This window comes from Globicephala melas, chromosome 19 (assembly GCF_963455315.2).
Source record: "Globicephala melas chromosome 19, mGloMel1.2, whole genome shotgun sequence".
Taxonomy (NCBI): domain Eukaryota; kingdom Metazoa; phylum Chordata; class Mammalia; order Artiodactyla; family Delphinidae; genus Globicephala; species Globicephala melas.
In genome coordinates this window covers 61085202-61091148 of record NC_083332.1, presented here as the reverse complement: position 1 = coordinate 61091148, position 5947 = coordinate 61085202, and the positions used below count along the sequence as shown (strand labels likewise).

The 5947-nt window shown below is 53.3% G+C and overlaps 1 non-coding gene across 1 annotated transcript; it reads right to left on the bottom strand.

Annotated features, from left to right (window-relative positions):
• Positions 1–5463: 5463 nt before the first annotated feature.
• On the bottom strand, positions 5464–5627 carry LOC115848419 (U1 spliceosomal RNA). Its single transcript, XR_004037687.1, has one exon. It is a non-coding gene; the product is annotated as a U1 spliceosomal RNA (small nuclear RNA).
• Positions 5628–5947: the final 320 nt, after the last annotated feature.

Genomic DNA, 5947 nt, shown 5'->3' with positions numbered 1-5947 from the left:
TACTCAGTCCACCAATCTACATTTTTTTTTAAAATTTATTTTTGGCTGTGTTGGATCTTCGTTGCTGTGCACGGGCTTTCTCTAGTTGTGGTGAACGGGGGCTACTCTTCGTGGCGGTGCACAGGCTTCTCATTGTGGTGGCTTCTCTTGTTGCGGAGCACGGGCTCTAGGCATGTGGGCTTCAGTAGCTGTGGCTCGCAGGCTCTAGAGTGCAGGCTCAGTAGTTGTGGCGCACGGGCTTAGTTGTTCCGCAACATGTGGGATCTTCCCGGACCAGGGCTCGAACCCGTGTCCCCTGCATTGGCAGGCGGGTTCTTAACCACTGCGCCACCAGGGAAGCCCCCACCAATCTACATATTAATTTCATCCAAAACACCCTCAGAGAAACACTTAGAATAATGGTTGACCAAACTGCTGGGCCCAGGCAAGGTGACAAATAAAATTAATCTTCACACCTTTCCTGCCTCTTCCGGCTCCTGGGGGCTCCTGGTGTTCCTTAGCTTGTAGCTGCATCTCTCCAATGTCTGCCTCTGTCCTCACGTGGCCATTGGAAAATCCAATGTCTCTGCATCTCAAACTTCCCTCTTCTGCCTCTTTAAGGACACCAGTCATTGGATCTTGTAACTTGATCACATCTGCAAAGACCCTGTTTGCAAATGAGGTCACATCCCCAAGTACCAGGGCTTAGGACTATGGACATGCCTTTCGGGGGACACTAAATCCAGTGAGGGTGGGCCCTAGATCCAATCACTGGTGATCTTATATAAAGACACGTGAAGACGCAGAGAGGAGGAGGCCTTGTGAAGATGGACAGAGATTGGAGGGATGTAGGTATAAGCCCAGATGCCGAGGACTGTCGGCCACCAGAGCTGGAAGGGTTAAGAACGGACCCTCTCCTAGAGCTTTTAGAGGGAGGACAGCCCCGATGGCACCTTGATTTTGGGGCTTCTGGCCTCCAGGACGGGGAGAGAATCAGCTTCTGTTTTTTCAAGGCCCCCAGTTTGTGGTAATTTGTTCTGGCGGCCCCAGGACACTCAGACACCCTGTTGGTTCCTATTTCTAATATGTTCCTTTTTCTTTCTTTTATTAATTGTAGTATAGTTGATTTACAATATTGTGTTTCAGGTGTACAGCAAAGTGATTTATATATCTATTCTTTTTCAGATTGTTTTCCATTATGGGTTATTACAAGACGTTGAAGATAGTTCCCTGGGCTCTACGTTATTTACTTGTTGCTTATCTATCTTATGTATGTCTAATATATTTCTGGTCCCTTTAATCTCTATGCCAACCTTGTTCGTTCTGTGTTTTCCTTGCCATTTGTTTCTGTCTTGGGTTTATGGTGAAATCAGGCTACCAGGAAAGTATCTGACTTTTTAAAAAAAATTTTATTTATTTTATTTATTATTTTTGGCTGTGTTGGGTCTTTGTTGCTGCACGCGGGCTTTCTTTAGTTGTGGCGAGCGGGGGCTACTTTTCATTGTGGTGCGTGGGCTTCTCATCGTGGTGGCTTCTCTTGTTGTGGAGCACGGGGTCTAGGTGCACGGGCTTCAGTAGTTGTGGCATGCGGGCTCAGTAGTTGTGGCTCACGGGCTCTAGAGCGCAGGCTCAGTAGTTGTGGCGCACGGGCTTAGCTGCTCCGCGGCATGTGGGATCTTCCTGGACCAGGGCTCGAACCCGTGTCCCCTGCGTTGGCAGGCGGATTCTTAACCACTGTGCCACCAGGGAAGTCCCAGTACCTGACTTTTTGACCAAAAGAACTAGAATCATCTTTTCTGATTATTTACGCACATGGACGGCGGTGTCTCGGGGCAGCTAGACAGCAGAAGGGTGAAGGTGAAGAGACAGGCCGTGGGGGACCACCCTCCTGGGCCTTCACCATCACCCGTGCCCACTCGCCGCCCCCCACGGCTCTGACTCCGGCCCAGAGCTTCCCCGTCAATGCAGGGACCAACGGCTGCCGGTCAGCCAAGACCCCATCCCCTCCTGCCCGCCTGCCGTGGGACCCTCAGCTGTTTCTTCCTCTCTGTGCTCTGTGACGCCAAGCATGTCAGCAAACCTGGGCACCTGGGTACTCAGCTTTGTCATCTGGACCACACCAGTGGCCTCCTGCCATGTGTATTAGTTTCCCTTTGGTGTAATTACCACCAGTGTCGTGTCTTAACACACACACATTTACTGTCTCACCGTTCTGAAGGTCAGGCGTTCAGTCTGGGTCTCACGGGGCTATGATCAGGGGATCGCAGGGCTGGTTCCTCTGGAGGCTCCAGGGGAGGATCCTCTGCCTCTTCCAGCTTCTAGAGGAGCCGCATGCCTTGGCTTGTGGCCCCGCACCGCTCCGACCTCTGCTTCTGTCCTCACCTCTCCTTCTCTGACTCTGACCTCCTGTCTCCCTGAGACAGATCCTCGGGAGGACATTGGGACCCTCGGACAGCCCAGGGTTGTCTCACCTCAAGGTCCTTCACTTAATCCCAGCTGCAGAGCCCCTTTTGCCACGTGAGGCCGCACATCCACAGGTTCCTCCTGGGGTCAGGTCGTGGTCACCCTGCCCACCTCCCCAGCCTGCTGTCACCCCAGCCCTTTCTCCAGACGGCAGGCCCTTTCATGTCACAGCCCAGCTTACCCTCCTCCTGCAGCTCCCCTTGGTGCTCAGAACAAAATGCAAACCCCTCTCTATGCCCACCGCCCGTGGGAGGTGGTCCTGTCCCCCCGTCGACCCCTCGTCACAGCACAGCGGCCCCTGACACCCAAGTCACTCCAGCAGGGCCCGTCCTCAGGAGCCTCCCCGCCCCTGCCCTGAAGGAGGCCCCGTCCTGCCTACCAGGCTGCCCTGTTTCATTCATTCCCCCATTTATCATTGTCCCAAACTACCTGTGGCTCCGTTCACCTGTTCCTGTCTGTCCTCCTCCGAGGACCAGCTGTGAGTTCGGTGAGAGCCGAGGCCTCTGTGTGCCCAGAGCGTGCCGACCACACTCACCAAATATTTGTAAAGCGACGAGGAATTCCAGCAGAGGCTAAAGCCGGCCCGTCGCCGGTCTTGGCACGGAGCATTGTCCAGTTCCCGGCCAGTTATTCAGACACACAAAGAGCTCTTGGCCTCGGCGGGGGAAGAACAGAAGGGGCAGTGTCCTGTGTAGAGACTCAAGTCTCGGCCTCTGGGCGTTCATTGTGCCACTTCAGCAAATGAGGTTCCCTCCAACTGTAGCAAAGCGACACCAGGAGCGGAGACGCTGTGCTCCTCTCTTGTCCCCCCTCCGCCCCCATCGTCTGGGAACCTTGCTCGTTTGACCTCCACCCCCAAATCTGAGCTTGGCCTTGGCTCCCAGCAGCAGAGAATAATATTTATTGGCGGGGCGCCACAGCTCCGCCGAGCTCTGTAACGACGAGATAAACGGCACCTGCATCTAGGCAGTAGCGTGTGACTGGTTCCTCCGAGTGGGAGAGCCTCGGGGAGTATGGAGGGCAGCGATGCTCAGAGACAAATGGCGGCCGCGCCCGGGAGGCGCGCATGGCCAGGTCCCAGCACGTGTGCCGTTCCTGCCCTCCGTCCCAGGGACCTTCACACAGTCTCGCGTGGCTGTTAATTATAGCGAGTTACAGGATTACCTCCGGAGAAGGCAGTGTTGCATGATTTTGCCTAGGGCTGAAAAGATGTGTCCACCAGCCAAGTAGATGGAAGGCCGGGGAAGCAAAAGTTTTCTCTGAGGTAATAGAAATGGAAACCCTAATGTGAGTTTATTTTCATTTGCTCCCCCAGGAAGGAGCCCTCTGGGGTCCTGGAGACCCCCGAGGAGCCCGGCCAAGAGGCCAAACGCAAACACCCAATGAGAAGGACCCGGCTTGCTTTACACGGGAGAGGGTCCACGGTGCCCAAGAGGGTCACACAGAGCCTCCAAGAGGCTGCGGGGCGGGGGCTGCTGTAGGAGTTTGCCATCAGAAGCCCCCCACCTACACCACCACTCTGGGTGGGCGTGTGAAACATTTCACACGGGAAGTTCTGCATCCTTGTCAAGACTCATTTGTATCACAGGATGGACAGTTGAAACTGACTCGTGACCATCTCATGGACGGAGGGACCCTGCACATCAGCTGGTGCCTCATGGGCCACCCAGGACCACGGCCTCGGATGCTCAGGGCATGACCCGCTCCCCTCTTCTGGCCTTGTTTGTTGAAACCTGCAGGATCCTATGCGCTAATTCCCAAGGAATGAAACAGCCGGAGGGACCCCGGAATGCCGGACTCTCATTCCAGCGGATTAATGGCTCTCCCAATCCGATTGCACAGGTTTCAGAAGCTGCTTCCCTCCCACTTGACTCCCCTCCTGGTCTTTGGTTCCTCCTGCCTCCCAGGCAGGAGTCCTGGGTTGGAATAAGGGAAACTGCTGAATGCAGACTTGCGGGCCATGTAGAACACAAGCAAAGAGCGTGAGTGGCTCCTGACACTGCCCTTTGGTCCAAAGATCTGCCAGTCTTTTTAAAATGAAATTGACAAACAATAACTAGTTTGGCTTTGCCTTTTGAACTGGAGGCCCCTGGTAACTGGGCAAAACCCTGCCAAAGAACTGAGGTGACCCCAGAAGGAGCCAGCAGCAGGGGAGGCCGGCCATGCCAGACGTCAGAGTTGATGTGAGAGATCAGGAGCTAGTCTCGAGATGCCCAGACCGAGCTCCCACAGGCCCTGAGCAGTTCGGCAGTCAGTGAAAGTGCAAGCCATGTCCTGGTTTCCTCCTTACTTTCACCTCCTGCGGCATAAAATGTACCGAAGCCATCTCTTTGGGGATTAAAGGAAAGTGTAGGTTTTCTGAGAAGTTACAACGTGTCCGAGCTCTTGCCCGCACATTACTTTGCACGCGCTGCTCCTTTCTGATGACACCTGGAAGCTAAGCCCCTTTTCTCTCCCTGCTGCTCTGTCATCTCCATCCTCTGCATTTCTATTTAAATTTAGAATCAGCTGGTCAGTTTGCATGTGCACGGCCCGCACATGCACACAGGACCCCCTCTGGGATTTTGTTGGGTGGCACTGAATCTATAGGTCAGTTTGGGACCAATGGACACCTTTCTGCTGTTGAGTCTTCCCTCACTTATTCACATCTGTGCCTCCACCTCCTCAGGCCTCCTTAAATTTCCCCTCAGTGACGCTTTGTGGTCCTCAGTGTCGAGGTCTTGCACATCTTTTGTTCCATTTCTTCATTGGCATTTGACCTTTTTTGATGCTCTTATAAATGGTAACTTTTTTTTTTTTTTTTTGCGGTACGCGGGCCTCTCACTGTTGTGGCCTCTCCCGTCGCAGAGCACAGGCTCCGGACGCGCAGGCTCAGTGGCCACGGCTCACGGGCCCAGCCTCTCCGCGGCATGTGGGATCTTCCCGGACCGGAGCACGAACCCGCATCCCCCCTATCGGCAGGTGGACTCTCAACCACTGCGCCACCAGGGAAGCCCCTAAATGGTAACTTTTTTTTTCCTCCAGGGGAAAGCACGAACGCAGTCTTCCACTACCACAAACTATGCAGTCGCGTTTCCCACACTTGGGGAAATCGCAGAAGTCATCACACCCGGAGTGCAATGGATGAGCGTCACCCTGGGAAAGCCGCCTTTGTGATCATGGTCTCTCCCCTTCCAGCTAAGTACATAAATGGTAACTTTCGAAGATTTTTATTTTCTGTTTGCTTGTTGCTATATATATAAAAGAAATTTGTATGTTAATCTTGTATCCAGCAATCTAGCCACATTTAAGTGTTAATTCTAATCGATGATTGGTAAACTCTTTTGGTAAACTCTACGTTATGTTGTGTCTGAATAATGAGAACTTCCTTTCTCCTTTCCCAAGGCTTATGCCTTTGATTTCCTTCTCCTGCTGTTTCACGCTGGCTGTGTTAAATGGATGGGGTGAGAAAGGATGTCACAGCTTTAGCTATCTCTTCCCCCTTCCCCCCCGTTAAAAAGCTTAT